This window comes from Cyanistes caeruleus, chromosome 9, assembly GCF_971803275.1.
Source record: "Cyanistes caeruleus chromosome 9, bCyaCae1.hap1.1, whole genome shotgun sequence".
Taxonomy (NCBI): Eukaryota; Metazoa; Chordata; class Aves; order Passeriformes; family Paridae; genus Cyanistes; species Cyanistes caeruleus.
Genome location: NC_141709.1, coordinates 21,757,371 through 21,781,656, shown reverse-complemented (window position 1 = coordinate 21,781,656; position 24,286 = coordinate 21,757,371). Strand labels below are relative to the sequence as shown.

Genomic DNA, 24,286 nt, shown 5'->3' with positions numbered 1-24,286 from the left:
TTATGTTGTTTGGAGTAATAACAGTGTAACACAGAGCTGTAGCAAAGATTTGCAGGTTTCCTTTAGGTCAGTAACAGTTGCTATAAACACGTTGGACTATTTTTTTTATTATTATTCTACTCCATCTACATCCTGTAACTGGAGGGGAGGGGAAGGGGAGAGGGTTAACAGTTTTTACAGTTTAGAAGGATTTTCTTTTTGTCACATTTAAACGAAATATACACAGGTGGCTAGGTGGCACTGTGGATTAATGTACTTCTGAATTAATGTGCCTAGAGTGGCTTGTATCACAAAGTGAGTCTATCTGAAGTGCAAGCTTGCTTTCCTTCCTGGATCACCATGTGTGCAGTCACTTGAATTGCATTATTATTTATATCAAAATCAGAAATCCAAAATAATAGACACTGTAATCATGAGAGAATTATATTAATGAACCCATGTTTTGGAGTTTTGCAGGCCCTGCTTTTGTGCTGAGACTTGCTATTCTAACTGGAAGAAAGAAAAAGTCACCTGAACTGCAAACTGTTTAAAAAGAAGAAAAAACAAAACAAAAAAGGCTTTTCCTGTGTTGTATTTTGAGCTTAAAATGTTACTTTGCCAGCACTGGGGGCAGTGAGTGTGCTGTGGGGGCACTCTAAGGCTGGGAGATGTGGGTTCCTTTTGAAGCTAAAAATGCTCAGAATTGCATGCTGTAACTGCTGAAATCCAACTATCCCAGGCAGGCAGACACACATTGCCCAAAGCCATATACAAATTATGCCTCTGCAAACCTATTTCAATGTAAATATTATCATATTTTCAGGGGTAGTCCTTCCACTGCAATAAAATTGATAAATGTAACTCAACAGCAACTTTGGTAAAAGTTAATGACTGCAGTAGTGCCTGCCTGAAGTCAGATGAATCTTACTCATTGAAGAAGTTTTGCCCATTTAAAATGTTTTGCTTCTCTAAGAAAAAGGAGGTAGAATGCATATAACCAACAGAACTCAATTATTGCACATTCTTAGTCTCCTCTAGTCAACTCCAGAGGTAATAATCACTATAGGGATTTCTAAAAGGTAATTACTGTATATTGCTTAATTATAGTTTATTAAGATCAAACATACTTCAGTATTTAGTTGATGTAACAGGAAAACAGTCTGTGTTTATAGTTTTAAATGCAAACAGTGCAGTCTGCACTGAGGCTTAAAAAAATGTGGTTTTTAGGACACAGCAGTTTAGATGTCAAGACTACAGCATTAGCCACCTTCCCCTTTCTAATAGAAAATGCAGTTTCTGTAACCTGAGGCAATAGTTCTTTATAATGCATTGTATGTATTCATTCTTACTCCTTCTTTCTACTAAAGTTGAGTGTTGGAATGGGGGGGAATTGATCAGGTGCAGAGTATTAACTGCAAGGTATTCTTTCATGTGCAGTATTAGCCAAAGATGTATACAATTAGTTAAAAAAACAACTTTGGAAAGAACTAAGTGCCTGTAAAAATCAAACTGATTAAGAAAGAAGTACCTAACATCCGACTAGATTTATTTTCCTTAAATTGAAAATGAAAGCTGCCACTTCTACTAAAAGCCCTTGCAGCCAAGAGATTTCACAGCAGTTCAGTTAAAGCCTAGCTAATGAATATAAGTTACTTTAGTGGATTTTAGTTGACTTTGAAATTAAAGTCTGAAAACGTCGGATGCTACTAGCGGAGCTAGACTATAGCAAAATGGACTTAATAAACTCCATTGTGCACTTAGATCCCTAGTGAGATTTGCCTTCCACCCATGACCAATTGGTATTATTTTTGTGGTGACTGGTACTTTTGTCTCTGAGACTGGGATTTCTGGGAGTGATTAGCACTTTTCAGCAGTGATTGACAGGTTGTAGCAGCAAGGAGACAATAGGAGGAATCATTAGGAATTCAAATGCAGATTTTTGTTTGCATGCTTTAGGACTGGTTTGTGTAGAAGTGAAATCTAGATATGAGGGCAGAAATAAGCTATTATTTCATCCATTTTAACAAAATACAAAAGGAAAAGATAAAAATGTACTAAATAAAAAAAAAAAAAGAATAAATTAAAAGAGAACAAGATAGACGATAAGATCACGTTGCTGTTAATAAGATTCTCCCACTATATCAGTTTTGGTGGAGGGGGAGTTTGGTTTTTTTTTTGTTTGGTTTGGCATTTTTTAGTTTTTTTGTTTGGTTTTTTTTTTTTCCCTAGAGAATCCTCTCTTAAGTGTTTTGTACAAAATGCTGCTCTATATTTGTAATGGAAATGGTAGAGTACAGTTTTTGGTAGAAATATTTTTTAATACTGGTGAATTAAAATCCCAGCCAAAAATATCACTTTGCAGGGGAAATGTGTACGTTGGTGTCATACTGAGGCTTGACAAAACCGCCTCTGTTGCATCTAAACATGAGGCCGTGGAGAAATAATTATAGTGACTGATTCCAAGCATTGACCAGCAATTGATAATTGGCCTTAAATAATTAGGAAATAATGGCACGTCAGTGGTGTAAATTATGTAAATTTAGTAGCTATGTCTCTAGATACTGATTGAGTGCTTTACAAGTGATTTTTTTTTATTCAGATTATAAATTTAATATACTGTACATGACAATTTAATCTTGTTTGGCATCAAAGCTACCAAGATAATACAGAATTATACAAGCCTAATCAAAGAGAGAAAAATCAGATGAACATCATTATTTTGGAGAGCTGGTTTAATGGGAGTTGACATTTTCAAAAGAGCATGGATTCTTCCTTTTTTTTTTTGAGACAACAATTAATCTGAACTAGGTTTCTGAAGCAGTAAGCTAACAGAAAAAACACTGACTGAAATTACAGATGTGAGTGTGTGCTCACAAGGTATTAAATATTTAAAGTATGATTTTGTATAGCACACCCTGTTTACATGGAATGATTGTAGCCCTGGATTTTTATTCTTAAATTGTGTGCTCTTCAGGGCAAAGGCTGTATTTTTTGTGTTGTGACTGAACTTCTGAGGATTTTGTCATCTTTCCCTTCTCTGTTGATATCAGCAAAGGTCTGTAACTTTGGTATTTTATATTTCAGTATAACATCAAGATAACATAACAATAACATAACTTTAACATCAGATTATGTTAAAACCCCCATCATATTAGCTAGCACACATTGCACACAAATGCATACTGCCTCCCAAGAATATAATTTAGAGCACAAGGGGTTGGTCTTTTCTGAATGCTTCTGCTCTATGTAGTTTTGCTGGACTTCTTAGCATATGGGCTGAAAGATGTTTCAAAATTGATGAAATTTAGTCCTGATGGTATTTTATCTCACAAACTACTTAATGTTCACAAAGTGACCGTTTGTACTGTCATTAAGAAAAATACTTATATTAACACAAAATAGGAATTTTCTATAAAATCAGCTAGTTCCTGAGTATCAGTACAGTCTAACTCAAAAAAAGCTTCTAAAAAATTCCAGGTAAGACATTCTAGTGCCAAACTGATGAGCCAAATAGGTGTGTCTCCAGCATAGCACACACATGCATGGAGTAGTTACTGCTGCAGTGTCCCACTGCTGCATCAATGTGGGAAAGGTTTCAACCCTCCTCTCTACCTCCAGATTTTCATTCTTATTAATTGGATTTGGCACCCGGAATCAAACAGAACCTTTGAATCTGCGTTTAACATTCAGAGTGTGTTTGTCTCCCACCGAGGCTGGCTTTGCTGCTGTGGGCCCTGGAGGGGAGCGCAGCACAGTTGGGATGGGTACATAAGGTGGAGGAAATAAGGGAATAAGGGGCTGTCTGGGCTGGAAGGGAGAGTGAAGTTGTGCAAACCAGTGTTGCCTTCCAGTGTCCAGCCAGCCCAGCTTGGAGCATCTGCTGTTGCTGAGTGAGCAGCAGCTCCTGCTGCTGCCAGAAGTGAAACCGCCCTGCCTGCACTTGCCTGTCAGCACCGCTAAACATTTCTGCTTTTGGTTCCATTAGAACTAGATACTCACCAAAAATGCTGTCAATTCAACATTAATACTATATAAAAAGAACAAAAAAGCACCAAATTCTCCTGCCAGCTAAAGCCTCTCCCACCACCTTTGCTTTTAGTGAAAAACAATTTTAAACTCACACCTCTTCTGAGCATGATCTTTATTTAAATTTTAGTTAATTTCCTCCTTTTTTCTTTCATGTGGTTTTATTCATATCTCTGATTAAGAAATAGCTATTTGCTCATTATCACTTAGCATTCGAAGATGTTTTTCCCTTATCTAATTAGTTATAAAAGGCGCTTTGCTTTTTCTTTTTTTTTTTTTTTTTTTAAAAAAAAAAAAAAGGTCTGATTGCTCCTTCTGCAATACAGTCTAGACATACTAAGGGAACTAACTAGGGAAAAGTCGTATCTGCATTCTAAAAAATAAGGTAATTTTTAAATAACTCCCAAGATAAAGTGGACATATGGTAAGAGATAAAACGTGTAACCTAACCATATAGATATTTAGATTCACACTGCCTTTTTCTGGTTCTGTCAGTGCTTTGTGTGGGGAGATAAGGGCAGACTCATAAGGCTATGATTCAGTAGAGGCTATTTCGACAAGTTTCCACTCTGAGATTCTGTTCATCAACCTCTAATTAGCACTTCATCGCTTTCAGCTTTGTGTCACCCAGCTGACTAGAGGAAGATGACACCTCCAACTTGAACTGGGCTTTTTTCCATTTTCTTGGAGCTCATCAAGACATGTGGTGCTTTCTTAAAGTGCAGCTGGTGCTGGCACTTTCATTGTAAATTTAAATCGCTGTGTTTGGAAAAAGGTGATAAGAACAGTTTGTTTCATGTCCCTGGTGTTTAGCCTGAGGCAATTCCCAGCAAATATATTCAAGGCTCCTTCTGGTTTGATCTGCTACACTTTTTTGTATTATTATTATTATTATTAATAACAATGCTAGAAAATATGCACCTAAAAGAATATCCTGTGCAGTGTATAATTTTTTTCCCACAGTCACTAAAGTTTGAAAGAAAACAAAACCCCTTTAAACCTCAATTTAGAAAAATGGCAAAAAAACGGACTTTATATATCTATCTATCTATATATATATATATATATATATATATACATCTGTTTGGAGAAGGAGCAAGTTCTTGGGGTTTTTTTTACATTTTCTGTAACACATGTTTTGGAAAAAAAGAAATTTCATTTTTATTGATTTTACATTCTGCTCTATTGCTCATGCAATAACATATACCAGTAATCTATTACATGGGTTTTTTTACTGCCTATCCAATTGTTATATTACTTATGAAATAAAGCTAATGAACAATGGTCTGTATTTATCTCAGAATACTTATGCTTATAGAAATATGCTGAGAAAGCTAGCTTTCAACATTTTAGCTGTGTCCATTATACTCTCTTCTATGTTTATTTGTGTACATTCACACTGCTAAGATCTGAAGGTATACTGCTTAATGGATACATTTTCTGCACTTTAAAGTGTATCATAAAATGAGTACAGCATTAAGAGAAGGCACTAAGAATTTACACATCAACTTTTCTATTTTCAACATTTTCTAGTTACTATATAAAGCTTTTTTCTTCTGAATACGTACCCCATGTGCACAACTTAGTTAAACACTTAATCAAATTAGAGAAATTCCATCTCAAGAGAGCAGCTATTATATGTTTACTTAGGGGAACTTCTCAAGCTCACAGTTAAAAATAATATTTCTTTTTGCTATAGAGTAGGAAACAAAAATCATGTTGCTAGTCTTTTTCTTTTCTTTCAATATTTTTACTAACCTCTAGAAATAAAACTTCTATTAACAAAATTTCTATCAATTTCTTTGTGTTTGCCTTTTCTGCTTTGCTGCTGTACATTTTAATTTGAGATCTAGGTTGTAAGTACTGCAACACCACAATGAACGGCATTAAGTCTGAGAACCTTCTATAAGGGCCTTATGGAGTGAGCACAGCATTGAGCCTCTCTTCAGGGAAGCAGAAATGAAAGCATACATGAGAAAAATTTAGCTTGATCCAACTTTTAAAAACTGAGCCAACACATTGGCTTAGATCTATTTTTTGCATTCTGACTAATAGTTCTGGTGTAAATTGCCATATTTCCATTGCTATAGAAATTAAACTCTGATTTCTGTATGTATGGAGAGAGGCAACATATGTAGATAGTGGCACAATCCTGTATTTATGATATTTCATTTTTCTATAAATATAGATGCTCTGTGATTATCAATAGAGCTTCTCATTAAAATTCAGATTTAGATACAAAATGATGCCATTTTGTCTTAATATTTGAAAACCTAAAAATATCTCTATAGCTCTTTGAAAATCTGTAGTTTAGCATTTACATTCATCAGTTTATTGCAGTAGGAAATATTTCAAACAGAAGAAACAAATTGTTTCATCAAAGTACTCTAATAATTTAGAAGACCATTTTTTTCCCAGCAAACCAAGTATTAGGAATGAAGTTTAATCAAAGATCTAGTGCTCCATTTCCACTGAAGGCAGGAAATAACTGATTATTTCTCTGAGTTTTTGAGAATCAGCCCTGTTAGGAATACGATTAAGCTCAATTGCAGTCTTGAAGAATTGGCGTCCTCTTTACTGCAACCCTGTTACAAATGGTTTTACACTGTGAAAGGCTTCTCTTAATGATTGTTTGCTCTTTTGATGAACTAGCTAATTGTCTGCTGCTCCATTCATCTTAATTCAGACCCATTACCCTTCATTTTTCCTCTCTACCCTTCAGCAGCTACTGCTATGGCCTCTCACTGCTATCACACCCAGCAGTGTAAAACCATTTTGCTGTAGTGCCACGAGGAGCCTCCTCGTGCTATGTGCCAAGGAGACTGAAGTCAATGGGCTCTCTCTACTCCAGAGACTTTCTGGAGTCTGGACTGTTACATTCCCACCTTAATGCCTCAAATCCCAGTTTGGCAATTGCCTTTGTCTTGTTACTGACTAACCTGACTAGCCCAGACTTGGGCACTCCGGGCTCTCAAATTAACCTTCCTCCTCTGGCATTTGAGAGGTTGGCTATGGGCCAAGATAGAGAGACACCTGTGACATAGGATGAGGGGTTTTTTACTTTGAGCCCCTGGCTTCTGCCTTCTGCTTCGTGACCCCAGATGACAGACAAAACTGATTTTGTACATGCAGGAGCACGGGGAAGCCTCTGTGCTGATTAGAAAATGCATTTGATGAAGGTTTACCTACAGGGAGTTTCAGGCTGGCAAGTGCTTGAATCTCGCATTCAATACGTGGGACTCGGCTGATCTGCATCTCTTTGCATCCGTATTGTGTTGGTTTTCTGCCACTGGTAAAACCCTGTGGATGGCAATTCTGAATTTCCCCAAAAATTTCAAACAGAAGATTAGTTATATTCATTTTGGTTTTTCCCAGCAGCTGTCAGATCAAAGGTATTTTATAACCTTTGGCTGTATAAATAGTTATGTGACTAAGAGTCGCTTGCAGTTTTCACATATTTTGACTTTCCCTGTGTAGTGCACAGCAGTCAGCTTTGGCTGGTGGCTAATGTAGGACTGGATGGAGATATCTGCATGGATTGACAATTGGTGATAAATGAGGATCTTGTTATTAACTGGGGATAAGAGATATTTCCTGGTGAGGGCCGAATTCTCCACATAAAAAGAGACAAGAAAAGAAGGGTGGCAGGGTCTATCTGTTAGTTGCTAGGCACGTAATTCATCCTCAGACCTCAAGGACTCAGCATGGGGAACAACCGAGATAAATAATTTGCATTGGCTGTGTCATCTCTTGCTTTTGCCAGAAAGTGTCAATTTTTCCTTTCCTAGTAATAGCACTGATGGCAATTATTATGTTCTAGTATATTTGGTAAAGGATAACCATTTGTCTGTGTATAAATGTATATTAAATAAATGGTGCAAAAAATATTACAGAAATGTTTGCGTGAGCCAAACCCGATAAGATAAACAGATATGGTTTTTTCAGTGTAATTCACCACCACAATGATAACCCAGCAATATAACCAAAATAAGTACAGATATAAAGGTATGAAACAACATCTTGTCAGAAGCAATAAAAAAGATTTAGCAATGTGTAAACAGGATAGATCCACAAGAGGCCAAGCATGGCAGTAGTTTATTATACATACCTACCTAACTGAAAGTCATACTGAGAAGAATGTAAAAGAGAAAAGAGTGGTAAATTGTGATGGCTGTTTTTATTATTCTGCTCTTTAAGAGACATGTAATTTGGAATTTGCATTTCACAAGTGCTCTGAGTTTTTTGTGAGTCTCATTTTAAGAGCATTTAGCATTTTTGTAGCTTCTTAATTTATCATGGTACAAACATGAACTCTAAACAGCTGCAGTAGCAGCTCAGATGAGAAGGTGTGTGTGCTGGTGTGCCCTAGGTTAGTGCACCACTAAACAGGGAATAGAAACAGAAATGTGTCCTTTGTCCCCCCTGTGCAAGAGCCAGCTTTGTTATAGTGATGTGCAGCCCCTGTTCAGTGCTCTTTATTGGCAGCACAAACCTGCCTAAAGCCATCACAGAGAGATGGGATGACAGTAATACAATTGCTGCTTTTGCTCTCTATTGTGTAGTGATGCTAGATTAGTAGTTAAAAATGAAAAATAAAAAAAAAAAAATCCCCAACTGCACACTTTCCTGAAGCTTTTTCTCAGCATGCACTTGCTCAGAGCTCCAGGAAGCAATCTTACCTGTCCCAGCATTAGCAAATTAAGGTGACACATTTATGCTTTATGAGATTGGCTTAAAAATCATAAAATTAAAGAAGCAGAGGGAAAAAAAAAAAAAAGCTGTTTTTATTTTATTTAATAATTATTTGCTTTCACTTTTATTAACTTTTAGAATGTACTAGAATAGTACTGTAAACCTTTTCCTGACCTCATATTTTAAGAACTAAGGTTCTGAAAAATGGTAAGGATTGTGAAATCTTAATAAACCCATGAGTCTTCAGTGCACCTTGCAGCTGAAGTGGACCAAATGCTCCTATGAGTCCTGAGGCAGTGGAGGCTTCCAGAGTCGCTGCCATTCTGCACCATCCAAGTGAGGCTTTGTGTTTCTGAAACCTCTGGGGGACCTCATAGAAAACCTGACATTTACCACTTGTGTAAGTGTAACTCAATGTAAACTTGAGTTATAAGAAACACCCCCAAAACATACAGTTGTAGTTTTTTAAATCTTATGATAATTACCCAGTAATAAAGGATCTAAAGAAAATGGGTATCACAGAGCCACAGAATAACAATAACACAGCCTTTACTGTAAACTTTAATGTAAGATGATTGTGAAATAATTAAATTGAAAGCAAATGCCTTTGGCTTTTGGCGATTCATAGTACTTTGGGTATACTTCCTATAAACCCACTGGACAATGTATTCCTGGTCCTCATTAAGGCAGTCATATAGATTTCTGTGGGACCAGGGCTTAACCTGTAAGCCATCCAACTAGGTAAATTATTGAAAAGTTTAGAATATATTCTGTCCTATTCCTCTTATGAATGATATTATGCTATTTTTCCAGGAGAGTGCAGGGGAGTGTATTTTCTGAGAGAGGGATGAGAAGTTCTTTGTTTTCTACCATAATGCTTATTCTCTTAGAACAAAGCATACTCAACTTGAACTTGATAGTCTGATATGTATTTTACATGTATAGGTCCTGCTGGGAAATTCATTATACGTATACAGATGAGGATAACTCCTTTCTTTCCCAGTGTTGTTTTGATCTTAGTGGAGCTAAGCTTCTGCAAATAAAAACTTGCATGTCGAGCTTTTAGCTGTTATGTACATTTACAGTGGGTGTATAAAGGTAAGTTATCCTAATTCTGAGCTCTTTCTATTTCATAATGTGATTGCCTTACAAACCAGAAACAAGTAGTAATGGCTTAACTGTGCCAACAAAGGACTTCACATGGGGCACAGATTTGGAAATGAACTTCAGCACAGACCTTGTAGACATCTGAACTCTATAAATCCACAGGTGTTTAAGTAGCCCTAAGGGCTAGGTCAGATAGCAGACTTGTTTCAGTATGACTTTACAAGGATTTAGTACTGTGTAAACAACACTTGCAAGGTTTTCTCTTTACTGCTGAGTAAAACCAGTAGCAGGAAGAGCAACCTTTGATTTTTGTACCATAAAATGTATGCTGTTCTTTCATTTCATAAGCAGTGAGATGCTGGGATGATTTTGAGCAAACAAAGTTAAACTTTCTTAGCCAATGAGTTTTAAGACAAGATGATAGAAATTGTACCATTCTTGAAAAGAAATTGCAGGAGAAAAGAAATTGCTGGAGAGTGTGTTTCTTCTTTCTTTTTTTTTGTGTGCTTTTTGTTTGTTGTTGATTCTGGTCTTTGTTTTGGAAGAAGCATTCAAGTCCTTCTGGAGAAAGATAAATTAGACTGTAGTTTTATATGCGAATGCAGTAGGCAGATCTTAGATCTCTGCATTTCCACCTAAAGTAATGTTGTTGTAAAAATTTTTTAAGCAGATGGGCTTATTTCTCAGTAAAGTAACCCCAAAGCATAAACTAGCTAGCACAGAAATCCTGCTGAAACGATGTTGGGAGAAAAAATTAAAAAAAAAAAGACTAGCTAATGCAGAGTGCTGAGAATAGTGTTCTATTTTTACCCCAAAATCTGGTCTGCTAGTAATAGTGATGGGTTTTCATCAGTACCTACAAAACAAAACAAAACAAAACTACAAACACCAAACAAAACTAAAAACTAACCAAGCCAAGAAAGCAAAACAAAACAAAAAACCCACAACCCCCCCCAAAAAAAAAAACAAAACCAAAACCCCCTAAATTTAGTAGTCACTTGTAGTCACTAGCAGACATTTAGTAGTCACTAAATGACTACCCAGAATAACATGGTAAATCAGCTTAAAGGGGAAGGTAGAGCCTATGGAGAAGGCGTAGGGAGCTGAAAGGAGTAGAACAGCACTCAGAGGGAAAACAAGATGACTGGAACCCGAGTGGATGCAGTAATTAGGAACTGGGGAAGGAAATTAAAATCCTTAGGGAATCTAGTATCCGAGAAAGGAACTGAGAGAAATCTATTGAGGTTTATGAGAGGACAATTACTCCAAAAGCTTAATTAACTCACGTATAAAGCTTGGTTGAAGCTCCTCCTTGTCCTTGTTTTTACATTAGTGTATGGCTCAAGGAAATACAAATAATTTCTTTAGTAGATAATGAAAGTTCATTGATCACTGTATTAATCTGTAGGAGTGATAGCTGATGGTTAATTCAATCATGTTTTCCTGCAGCATTTTGGTTTCTGCTCCTTTACTCCTTATTGCTTAAAGTTATTTAAGTTGTGCTGTAGCTAAGCACAGTGTTTATGATGTGAGATTTTCTTTGCCTAATCAGCACAGGGATTTGCAAGAATATATGGTGGAGATAGCTAGGTGCTTGCTAAATTTTGATAGCACAGAGAGACAGTTGTAATTACCTTCACTGTCCTGGGTTGTGCTTTTTGGGAGAAGTTGAGCCAAGTTTGTGCTATTCAGCCTTTTCCTTTTGGACTGAAGTATTTGTCACAAATGCACACATTGAATTTGGTGTTCTCTGTGCCTCCAAGCTGTTGGTTACCCTGACATCTCTCTGCCACTCCCAAAGTCAGAGTTTCCTTCCTCTGTCACTGACTGCCCATAACAGAGGCAAAGATACAACTTCCATCAATTCAACTTAACTGAATTACTGCAAGTGTTTCTTGGAATGTGATGATATTAAAAATGAATTCTGTGCAAACACCCTTACAGCTGCATAAACCCAAAAATCTCAGTGCTGAGAGGATATTTGAGAGGATATATATATAATTAAGAAATTTTATCCATCATCAGACAAATGACCAGATTTTGGTTCCTTCCGAAAAATACAACCTGAGAAAATTTTGATCTTATCTGGAAGTGGACCCAAATTACAAAGCCATTCAAAATATTCTGAATTAAGTCTTATTTTTGTCACCAGTTGATCCCATTTTTAATAAAATAAAAAAAAAAATGTACATTTTGTTGTCTGGGAAACACTTGTTTTGATGCATTGTAAGCCAAGAATTTTATTTTTCTTTCCTTCCCCCACCTCTCCCCATTCTTCAGGTTATTTAAAAATCTGCCTCTTCACAAATCACATTAGGTTTGTTGTATGCACTAAATGAAAGGCTTTCAACTTCCAGAGTAGGCTGTATGAACAATTGTCTTGTGTGTACATCAACCAGCATCCTACCTAAGTGCAATGAATTTGGTTCATGTTAATTACAAGGTGCATTTGACTGTGTCTACATGATAGATTAACAGTTCCAAATAACATCATATGCAAATGAAAGGAAAGTAGTTTTGTTTTTTTTTTTATGGCACAGTTGAGAAATACAGTGCATTCTAAAAAGAAACAGAAATGCAGCTATGCTAGTAACTTCATAGTCTGTATAAGAAAACTTTCATGAAATTGAATTATTACAATGTTTATGCATGGTGGTGTTATCTTAAAATCTGAGCATGAAAAAAATACACTGGAAAAAAATAAACTAATACATACCATTTTAAATTATATATAAGGATATTATTCAACATTATCCAAATATATTTATAGAAATACTCATAAAGCAAGCATATTTGTGGATTTCAAGGTAGTTTGTAGTTTCTTGTGGCGTGTTTTTTGTTTTGGTATGTTTGTTTGTTAGTTTGAGGAGTTTCTTTCATTTTATTGTTGGGGTTTTTGTGTAATTTTTGCATTATTAATCAATAGAAAATCTTCTCCATATATCTACCTTAAATTCAAGAGAAAAAATTTGTAGTAAGAATATTTTGCTAGTACCTGTCTACTGCTTATAAGAAATTCTGATGTTGAGGAGGGTTCACCAACAGTTCAGGTCTAGTCTCGCAATTTCTCTCTCTCTCTCTCTCTCTCTCTGTCTCTCTGTCTCTCTCTTTCTCTCTCTCACTCTCCTTGTTTGTTTGTTTGTTTTGTTGGTTTGGTTTAGGTAAATTATATATTACAGAATCACCAAAATTGGATACAAAATCTAAGATTCATCTTTTCCATTGCCATTTCATATGCTTGAGTTAATAATTGTAAAGATCGTGATGCTCTCAAGCATTATTGTGATTAGGATTATGTAAAGTGCCTACAACAAATGGTGTATTCATGAGCTGAGTATTTTAACAAGGGCTGCAAGTTTGCCGTAAACAGACTTTGTTATAAGGCAGCCTATGGAGAACCAACACAGAGTATTTTGCATTTCCCCCCAGGTACCCCAGGCTGACCTCGGTACGGTTGTCATTGCAGAAGGGAAGATGTGGCATTTTTAACAGGGTTAAGTGTAATTGGTAGACTTTCCTGGTCTGGATTTGCTGGCTGTTAATATGGGAGCGGTTGGACCCTTTAACTGGTGTTATTACTCTACCTCTCAGTCAGAGATATTCTTCAATTCTCTGTCAAGAATAGGCATACTACCTCCCCTGCTTTCCCCTCAGCTTTTCGAGAGGGGTTAGCATTTGATGCTCTGTTTTTCAGGAACTCCTTGCTTGGATAGGTAATCAGGTTGCTGCGTTTTTTTTGTAGCAGAAAAAGAACTTAAAAATGTTTAAGACCACAAAGATACACTGAGGAGGAGATTAAAATATTCCTACTGCATTGTGAGGCTGTGTACTTAGAGCCAGAGCTTCATGTGGTAAGTGGCTTTAACCATGAAATAAGCAAGCTGCACTGCATAAAGGTGTAGCAGTGAGAACGGTTTCATTAGGAAGAAAGAGAAATACAAATGTAAAACAAGACTAAATATTTCTCAATTAAAAGGACTGAATATTGCACTATGTGTTTTAATGTGTACTACCATTGGACAGCAAAATATCTAAGTGCTTGTGTTGTTATAAAGATATATGATTTTCATGTTTCTGTGATTTCTCTCTATTTCATTGGCTATTTGCCTGTCTCTAATTTGGTGTTAAAAATTTTGTCTTAGGAATTATTAAGATAGAAAATTTTTATTCATGTTTCTCAGAACTGCTTGCTTAGTACAATACATCTCAAAGTAAAAATAAGGTTGAGACCAATCCTTGAAATTCATGGAAACACATTGACTTTGGAAAAACACCATAAAAATAAATCTGGATTTCCAGTCCTCTAGTGAGCTATGTGATGAATTTCAAAGACTGATACATCTTTAAACCAAAAGAAACTGTAGTCCTTGTTTCTGATATCTAGGATAGCCAAGTCAAAAATACAAAGAGTTCTGTAATTTATGGTTTAGTTTAGTTGCACCTCTAATTAAAAGGAAGCACAAAGTGCATTTTTAAGTTCACTTTCTTTGAATGAGAACAGACAAACCCATTCTTAAAAAACTTCTCTTTCTTCACACAAATTGCAGCTCTGAGAGCTCTGAAAGGACCTGAAATTAGTTGATAGAAAGTGGCTCCCCATAACTAATTCTATCTGGGAGGGCACTGCCATTTCAGTCTTTTGTATTGTCTTTCTACTTTTAAAAAGATAAGCAGAAATCAGAATGCTGACCAACAGGGGCTGCCAGAAAAAGATATTTAAAAAAAACAAAGTAGAAAAGCTAGGCAAAGATTTTAATGTCTGTGGCCTCACCAAAGGAACTGACAAAATGTTCTGTTTTAATAATTCTGCACTTGTTTAGGTTTCTGGTTCCAAAAGTAACCAAATGGGTCATCTTGTGGTTTGAAGATCATTTTATACTGCATGCTAGTCTAAAGACTCTCTAATTTTGTAGAAGGGCCTCTTTTTTAATAGGCTTTATGAAATAATCTACAGGATTGATCAGAGAGACTCTTCCTGTCTTCATCATAACATTATTTCAGAAATAAGAGTAGTAAAAATGTTTCTGATTCCCAAACACTAATTTTTTCTTAACATTTCAAAGGTTACTTGCTTGTGAAAAGACAGCACGTGAGTATTCACTACCCTTCTCTGAATGCTGCCTCCGCTATCATTCATGTGTGCCTAGTTCTGTCTTGCTATGATGTCTTCCTGCTTATTTTCAATTTCCATTGTACAAAATGGTCTTTTGGCAATTAGCAGTGCTAGGTTTTTTAGCCTGGTATATATATGTATATATATGTGTGTGTGGATAGATAGATAGATAGATAGATAGATAGATAGATAGATAGATAGATAGATAATTAGATAGATAGGTAGATAAGTAGATAGATTATCTCAGAAAACTGTCATCAAAACTAAAAAAAAAATATAAAGCATGCACATCATTATCACTGTGCACAGGAAACTTGTTGTTTGAAGCCAGTACTTGATTTGAGAGAACAATTTAATTGAATTTTGATGCAGATAAAAAGCATCTTTGTTAAAATCAAAATGACCTTGTGTAAATGTACTTCTGAAATTCACCCAGGTAAAAGAGCAGGTACAAAAAAATCAGTAACTGCAGTGTGTTTTACAACGTTGTATTTTCATTAAATTGATCACAATTTTGCCCTCCATTTTTTCCATGTATGGGGTGGAGTAGATTAACAATTTCCATTTTTAAAATGTTCTTGCTTTATAAATTAGTTCCCTTTCTTTCAGCTTTTATACTACACGCTCCAGATAATAAATGTGCTCACAAAAGACTTGTCTGAAATAATGAAGCTGTTAAAGAACATTGTAATTTTTTACTTTAATAAAATTAATCTGGCCCTGTAAACCATTGGAAGGCAAACTTGCTCTTAGAATGCATCACAGTACCACGTTTGTGACACTGATAGATAACTATTAACTCCTTTTAAGCTTTAAAATGCTTCAGAATGCCAGAGTAAAGAATCTAAAACTGCAGATCTTATTCAAATGAATCAGGATAGAGCAGATGGTTGAAGAAGGCACACAAGCAAGAAGTAAATCTCCTGTTCTCCCTTTCTGATTGCTTTGCCCACAGAGGAATAATGATTCAAAGAAAATCAGTAATCATGGCGGTTGCCATTAGCATATTCCCAATAAGGGAGCTTACATGAAAATTCCCAGAGAAAATGAATGGCTGCTAGTATAGATCAGTGTGCAAATAGTGCATTTCCAGCTGCCTCCCATAACATAGATTTTTCCAAGACGTTTAGAAATGAAGTTTGGGAAACTGATTAAAGGAATCGTGCGTTTGCTTAGAGAAGAGATGGGTATTTTATTAACCGAGCAGTGCAGCTACATTTAACACCCATGTCACTTGTGCTGCTGAGCTGAGTACTCTCAAAAGTGTCCCGTGCTTAAAATGAAGGTATCAGCAACCCATAGATAAAATACAAGGAGAACCTTTTCCTGTTTGGTTGTTCCTGTCTGGAGAGAGAGTGCAAACTGCTGTAAATCCCTTCCCTGACATGTTTTCTGATTGCATTATTGTGAACGCATGTGGTAAATGTCTGCTTTCTTGTTGCTTCACAGAAGTTATTAAGTTGTTCACAAATCAGTGGCAAAGCAAAACATTTTCTCAGAGTGTTGGGGAAGGAGCGCTAACCTAGATAAATGGGTGTTTTCTTGTCTGTCCATAAGCAATGGGAAGCCCATTAGCCAGTGTAAATGAGCATAGCGCTATCGGAACAGTCAAGCTGCCGCCTTTCATTTATGCGGAATTAGGATTTTCGCTTGGCATATTTCAAAATGAGAGCAAATTCAAGAATTGCACGCAGGATTGTCACCTTCTTCTGCTTAATATAGTTAAGAAAGTAATGTAACATTCTGTTACTCTCTTTCACTTTAATTTTGTCATGAGGCAAAGTCTAAATCATCACTGCTCTGGCCTCTGGATTAGGCAGTCAGCTGCCATTGTTGAAACTGGGAAATGCATGTCTAATTTCTTGTGTGCCAGGCTGAATGTGTATCTCCTATTGGTTCCAAATACAACAACAGACCAACAGTCACTAAAATAAGTGCCATCACCTAGATGGTTGATAAATCTCCTTAGAAAAGCAGCCATGAGACATATTATTGACAGGTTTTGTTGCTGAAATAAGAGAGAAACTAGGTAAGGGTGACCATGTTCCTGCAGATGCCATCATTGATTGTGCCAGCAGGAGGCAAATGGTTAAAGGATTCAATGGAAACTGTCACAATAGTTTCAATTTTGTTATTGAAGCCCAAACTTTCAGTGGCAGTGGACAGATTGCCTTCATTTTTCATCCATGAAACCATCTTCAGCATTTCCGAAAAAAACAAAAATCCTTTAAACTAGCTCTACAGCCAATAATGCCTTTTATGTATACTAAGATGGTAGAAACCATTAATAAAATGCCTGTCAACAGCACATCTCCCTTTTCTCTTTAGCAAAAAAGGGAGAAATCATTAATTACAGTTTCTGTCACACACAAAAGACATGTTTTTTTGTTCTGGTCTTTTAGCACTTTAACAGCATGAATTCACCTAGTGGCCACCTATTCTGCAAAATTTGAAAAGGGATGTGTCCTTATCCATCTATGCAAAACCTTCTGAAGACATTGCATGTGTCTGCCTGGGCAACAAATGCGGTATTTTGGGTTGACACTGAAAAGGAGGATTATGAATATGGATAGGATGCAAATACTCCATCTATCTTAATCAGAATACAGGAATTCAAGCTGTTGTAGAAGGAGGGGGAAGGAAGGGGGAGAAAACCTTAGAAGCCTAAGCTGTAGGGGCCTGATTCTGCTTTTACAGCTATCAGCTGGAGTTTTACCACTGAAGGTATTAAGGTCAGGATTGGGCAGTAAATTTACAGCATCTTTTGTAAGGTTGTCATTTTACACACAGCTCTGCCAGACACATTGACTTTGATTGAGGTTGCTTGCTCTGCTAAACTCATGTGTATTTTGAGTATTTGCTGGAAGGTGGGCTTAAAAATCACTGCTTGCTTGTTCATTTATCACATTTGAAAAGTATATAATTGTATAATTTTTTAATATATAAAATTTTTTTTAAAAAATTGACATATTGCAAATTTGAAAGGAATGCATAGGGAATTACAAGCAATAACAATTTTGGGGTCAGATAGTTGTTATTTCAATTTATTAATTGAAATATTAATTTATTTATAATAGACAGGATAATATCAACAAAAATGTCTCCAGTTTCTAGGTTTTTCCCAGCTCCTATCATTTAGTGGATGCCTGTGGTGCATGTAAAAGCAGAATACTGACAAAATAGATTTAATTTTTTTTTCAATTTAATTTATTTCTGTAAACTTTGAGAATTGCATTTTTGTAGGTTTTGTTTTTGTTCTGTGCTATCTAAATATTTTGTGAAACCCATACAGAGGATTCCTCTCTCTTTTGAAAGAAGTCATCACTGAAATACAGCAAATCATAAATCAAAATGTTTTCACTGTGAACATATGAGACTTTTTTGAGCCTTCAGATCTAATGAAAGAGAAAGCAAATACAATACTCTCATTCACTCAGAAGGTAAATATACGTCTATTAGAGATTTTTGAAATATGTCATTTATGTTTTTCAGTTTCACTATGTGTCTCATCAATTGTAAATGAAAGGCCCAACCTGTCTATTTGGGCCTTTAACAAAAATATCAGTCTGAAAAACAAAAGAAGAAAAGTCTTAGTAAAATGGAAATTTAGGACCAAATCTTCACCTGATATAAAACCAGTCTAGATGAACAGATTTAAGTACGTGTTTTGCATCATAAAGGCAGAATATAAATCTAGAAATGGGGACTTCATTTTCTTAATGCTCCTACATCTGATGTCATCACTTACAATTCCTTGATTAAGAAACATTAAATTTTACATGGCTTTTTTCTGATATTGTGACTACAAGTAAACCAATATTTTTTTATAGTCTAGTATGTGGATAAAATATGTGCTAGGAAAAGAACCATTTTAGTATCTTTAGCAACTTTAATGCCAAAGTTAAATGGATTCCCAGTAAAAGCCATGAGAAATTTGTCTTCCATTTCTTCTGTGTTTTTGTTCTGAGAAGTCAAGACCTTTAATCATCCATAGGAATGTAAACAAGTAGGTTTAGCTCACATGTTTCACATAATCTGTTTCTGTGATTTTGTCCCAAAATCTGTAAGGACCTACTCCTGCACAGCTGAAGTCTGTAGACATCTTACCACACATTTAAAGTCATGAACATTACAATGTTGTGTTCTAGTAATTGTCTGATTCTGAAATGTATGGGCTTAATACATTCAAAATTTGCCTGAGATATAACCCTCTTACATGCATGACTGAATTTGAAATTTGTTTAATACTCTTTTTTTCTTCACAACGTAGAGTCCAATCTGTGATATTCTTGCTCTGATGTCAATGAGAAGGTTTTGTCAGAGGAGTCATTAATTTGGGGTCAGATGTCTGGGTATGGATGAGCTACATATAAGTTTTGATTCAGGAAAATACATGATTCACATCACCAAGACACATAATATGAATGCAACTATTAATCTGTTGGTTCTGAAATACAACAACCAACTGGTCTGTGAGCTACACACACTATTTTTACCCTAAACGTTCTTAAACCTGTGGTAAGCAGAATATTTTAGTAGTATTGGTTAAAAATGTTATATCTAAAAAAATCTGGATAGTATTCAGAGCCATTTAATCTTTCACCAAGATTTAATCAGAACAGTCTTATATCTCTTTTGTGCTTTGTCAAATGCTCACCACAATTTGTCTCCCTCCATGGTGGACTGACAGATTGAGCAAATAAGAAAAGAGCTGGAACATTTGACTGTAATTGCAATGTCAGCACTGTTAAACTATATTTATGAGAAGAAAGTTAACACTGTGACATTAATAATTTCATCAGTCTTGAATGTGTTTGCTTCATAAACAAGCAGGCTTTTTTTTACAAATTCTCTGTGACCAATACATAGGTCATCTGGAATAAGCCCACAAATTCCAGTTTTGAAAGAAAAGCAGGTACAAAAAACAGAGTCCATATTACTATGCTTGGGGAATTAGAAAAAAAACAACAACTTAAATACCTGCTCTGAGCTAAGCTTTATAAACTGTGTCTTTCCTGTCAATAGGCAAAAAAATAATTACTAGAATAATTACTGCTAGAAACAAGCAGTAGAATAGGCAGGGTTAGGAAGTGTAGTGTTTTGTCTTGCTGTGCTTCACCTCTAAAATGGCTTTCAGCAGGTACATGAAGTCTTCTAGTTTTTCTTGACTCTTTAAACCACTAGATGCTCACCTGCACTTTTAGTGATTTATTGCACTATACCAAATGTACAGGCTAATAAAGACAGCTTATTACTCTCTAATTTTGGAGGGACATAACACATAAAACTGCAGCAATCTCTTACCTATATATTTCACTCTTTAAGGGGAAACATAGGAGAGAACATGACATGTGTTAAAGAAGTAAATTACAGTGTTATACTCCTTGGTCCAATAAACCACTGTTGGCCATCATACCTCTGACTACTGAGTACTGATGTGTTATTTTGCACTACAGCTTAATCAGCTGGACCTAGACTGCTCCTTGGTGCTCATGTGCCCTAGGCAGTGTAAATGCTGTGATTCACATGCACAATCACATGGGCCTGTGATGTGCATTTTATACACTGGTGAGTAAAATTATACATTAGAATGTTTGATCACATACTTCCTAGCTACTTAAATGATGAGAAAGTAGAGTTTAAAGATACATGTGAAGTGACTGTGGGTGCTTGTGATTCTAGCAGAGGTGAGATTGCCTTGATAGGCTTTCTGTTTATGCTTAAGAACAATGCAGCTGTCCAGGCTCTAGAATTTTTGAGGAAGTAGCCAACATACTGCAAAAATTAGACAGTAAATGATGATGTTAATTTCATATTCTCATTTTCTTTGATTTGTAGGTAGATATCTATGTATACATACACCCAAGAAAACATCAACTACTTACGTGTACTGTGCTTCCATAAAGTTGGAAATGTTCTGGACTCCATGAGAGGAAAAGAGACTAGTCCCACATATGTTTGTTTGCTGTGTTCTCCCTTAATCACTCATCAAAAGTGGTTAATAGGAAGAGAAATATTTAAATAAGAAGAGGAATAATATTAGGCATTTATTTCACTGAGGTCCAGTATTTGCACCTCCCATGAAGTTTCTTTCCTTTGACTCAGTTAGAGGAACACGTAGATGACAAAGACTATGAGGGCAGTATGCAAGAGACCTGTTTCCATAGGATCCACATATTTCCTTTTGGCTTTAAATCTGCCCAGATGGTTTGCAGCTCCTTTAAGAGACTCAGTAGTGTGCTGTGATAAACTCAGCCATCTGGACCCAGCAACCTCCTGAGGTTCCTACAGTGACCAGAGCAGCTAGTGTGTGCTTGTGTGATTGTTGGCAGATCACACACATGGAGAAAACGAGATTTCTGCTCTTTAAGCACTATCAATCACTATATATATATATATATATATATATATATATTAAAAAGTGAAATGCTTGATTTAAGAGTGGCAATGAGATCTTCCAACAGCCCACAGGAAGCCCATGTCCCACAACCTGGGGACTCTGGGAGTCCTAAGATATTGTGTAATGACAACACAAACCTTCTTGCCAGGTATCACATCCAGAGATTTCTTTGATTTTTTCCATAATTCTTTTAAGCCCTGAGCTGTTATAATATCTCTTCCCCAAATGTAAGTCTCATACATGTCCGGAGATGGCAATCTGACTGTAGAAGGGAAGGGCAATAAAAAGCTATGGAAATTTAGTTAGCAAATGTTTTCTAGGTAATTACTATTCTCTGTATGTCTGGAAAGGACAGGTACAGTATGCCTCATTGATGCTGACAGGGTAAGAATAAGTAATATTATGCACATGTGTATCTTTTATATCTACGGGAAACCTGGAATAGAAATTTCAGCACTAGACAGACTGAAAAAAAAAAAGCATTCTCTATAAACTGAAGGAAAAAAATCACAAAAATGTCATGAAATAATATCCGGATCACCTTGCACAATTGTCAGATTATAAAAACAGGCACACATGATGTAGCATAATTCACAGAATGGGAAAATCACAATATGCTTACATCAAGGGCAGAATGTCTTGCTGGGTAAAGCATCTTGCCTTTGAGGTCTTTGGAACATCATCACTTCTTCTTTTAAGTGAAGACAGTTGAGCTGTCTGAAATTTGACCACATCACAAAACTAGGAAAGCTTTGCAGTATTTGGTGCAAATGATGTGTTCAGGTGAGGTCAGAACTGAGTAAGCATAAAGAATGAATCATTTGTCACCAAGAGGAGATTCCAGTGGGAAAGCATAAATGTATTCAGTGGGATAGTAATGGGGAATTCACATCACTGTGAACAAAGCTGCCTGCTTTGTGCATGGCCTGTAAATACTTTGAAAGCTGCTTTCTGTGTATAAGCTTCACAATCCTGAGGCTTACTCTGTCTTTTCAAAGAAAGGTAGGTTAGAGGCCAGTTGGTTGGAAGACTTGTAGAACTTTTACTTTTAGATAAGTATCTCTCCAGCCAAGCAGTGAATTCACTGCCAGAGGAGTACAGGGAAACCCTTAGTGAGATAGTCTTCATTTCAACTGGCATATAGAAAATAGGATTGCCTCATTTATTTTGTATGTCTGTTACTCACATAACCTCAGCAAGGTGAAATAAATACAAAACTGAATCAGTTTGCAATTAGTTTCAGTTCTTGATGTGAGTAACTTGAGACTCTTGAACATACTAAAATAATAATGATTGTGCTCAGTAAACTTAACATGGGTTTGTTATGTATTCGATGCAGTTGAATATATGTGCACAGTATGATTATTGTATTTGTAGTGTGAAGTTACTGTCCATCTACAGTTTCTGCAATAGTAATAGTTAAATGCCTCTTTTTCTCTTCTCTGCCTTAGTAGAATAATTATTATCCAAGCTATGTTTTGGTAGCTTTATTTAGCAGACCAGTTCTGACATTTCCACATCTTAATCTTTCAAAACAGCTGAACACATGAAAAATGGTTGTTCATAAGAGGAAGCAAGGATACCCCCAGTACATTTTTTTCACTGTCCTATTACCATTGTGCAATTTCACTGACCTCCTGCCCTTTTCAGATAACTGCTTTGTCATAGATGCAGAATAAAGAGCTTTTTGACAGGTGAGTTCATATTAATTTACTGTAAATCTGTCTGCTTGCACTGTAGTTAAAGACAGGTAGGCAGTAGGACTTAAACAGTGATGTTTGGTGCTGGTTTCATACCCTCTCTACCTTCCTTCCCTAGCTGAGCCTATTTCCACATCCTGTGGAGGACCAGTCAAGCAAAAAAGTCCCTTTTTAACTGTCATTCATGGAAAGAGTATTAGACTGCATATAGTTGGGCTGGCACACTCTCTGGCTGAGCCTCACTGATCAGATGAATTGTTTGAGCCAGCTATTTCTTGCAGGCAAACAGAAAGAACTTGTTCAGACAGTACAGTCACCCTAGAATGGCATGCAGGGATTTAGCAAAATGCTTGCATAGAATGGCCTTTTTAATCCTTGTTAGGCTCTTTCTACAACACAGCACATTCAGATGAGAAATGGCTCTCAGTTGTTCACAGCCTGAATTAAAAAAAAGAATTTTATAGTTTGTTGGGGTTGGTGTGTGTTTATATTTTCTTTATGTTAATGTCCCTGAGGAAATAAAAAGCTTCTTTTAACCTTTCTTTAAGATGAACAACAATCCCATGTGATACGCTCAGATTAATGCTTCCTGCCTTTTTTTAGAATGAGCACAAAGTAGTGACTAATGACTTAACAGTAAAATTAATCTTATGTACTCTGGCAGTATTATCTTTGGGAAATTAATATTACTGTGAAGACAAAATACACAATGATAATTGTATTTAGGAGCACCTATCTGTCAGCTGGAAAGAGGAGAAATTATATTTTACATGTAAGTTGTGTAATCAAAAAGTTTATTGGAAAACTTTTTGGAAACGGGGGGACTAACTAATTTGTTATAAACATATTTGTCCACCCTCCTCATAGCTGGTATTTTTCATTAATATATATTGTGTTAATTTTCTCTTGAAAGAAGCACAAGAAGAAACAATAAGATATTTTGAAGAATATAAATCTGGGGTGTTTGTACATTTTTGATCTTATGCATTTAAAAAAATACAATAGCGGCAGAATTATCGTGATTGATTATGGGTTTTAGTGACACTGAAAATGAGATTTGCCGGTAATCACAATAGATTGGGGTGGAGTTTTGTTTTTCAATTCTGTTATTGTCAAGGTGCTAAAAGAATGAAAAAAGTATTTCCTTTTTAATATATTAGAAGAATTTAGCTGGTTTTTTTTGGTTTTTTTTGTCTTTTTTCATAGCTGGTGAGTTTATTCAGGACACTTATAAAACAATTAGTTGTGAAGATTAAACAGTTTTTTTTT

The 24,286-nt window shown here is 35.9% G+C and overlaps 1 protein-coding gene across 16 annotated transcripts in view; it reads left to right on the top strand.

Moving 5' to 3' along the window:
• ADGRL2 (adhesion G protein-coupled receptor L2) overlaps nt 1-24,286 on the top strand; it is a 389,866-nt gene that overhangs the window by 86,591 nt on the left and 278,989 nt on the right. Inside the window, exons 1-2 of one of the 16 annotated variants that reach the window (XM_086901651.1) lie at nt 13,550-20,485; nt 22,856-23,011. The exons of the other annotated variants lie outside the window; for them this stretch is intronic. The gene's annotated coding sequence lies outside the window, so the exon portion shown is untranslated. Of the gene's footprint in view, nt 1-13,549; nt 20,486-22,855; nt 23,012-24,286 lie in introns of those variants that run through there. 16 annotated transcript variants of the gene reach the window in all.